Raw genomic sequence first — 432 nt, 5'->3', positions numbered from 1 at the left:
ACCTGTCTGAGCTGTGGACTGCAGGAAAGGAGGAGACCATTTCTGGAGAGCTTTCTGTGGAAGACTGTCACAGGCCTCCTCTTGGGCCTGGAGAAGGCAGGAAAGTGAAGCTTGGTTGTCAGGCAAGCTCGGAGAGGCACACTAGATTTCCCAGTGTCACACAAACAAAGTGAGTGGGTCAGTTTCAGCAAATGTTGGTTTATTACCTTAGGTCATTGGCATTTTCAAGACAAAAAGGAGACATGCAGGGTCTTCCAAGCAGGTGCACAGACTGGTGCACACGATACCCCAGGTGCAGAAGCGCTGCAGACAGACGGGTGCATCCGCTTATGCAGAACGTAGCACCATTTCCCGGGGAGAGAAAAAGCACGTGGGCCCTGAACCACGCTCTCTGCCCCCACCCCCACACCCACCCCCAGACTTCTAAGATCA

The sequence above is a fragment of the Cynocephalus volans genome, chromosome 11, assembly GCF_027409185.1.
Source record: "Cynocephalus volans isolate mCynVol1 chromosome 11, mCynVol1.pri, whole genome shotgun sequence".
Classification (NCBI taxonomy): Eukaryota; Metazoa; Chordata; class Mammalia; order Dermoptera; family Cynocephalidae; genus Cynocephalus; species Cynocephalus volans.
Note: the sequence above shows the minus strand (reverse complement) of the source record.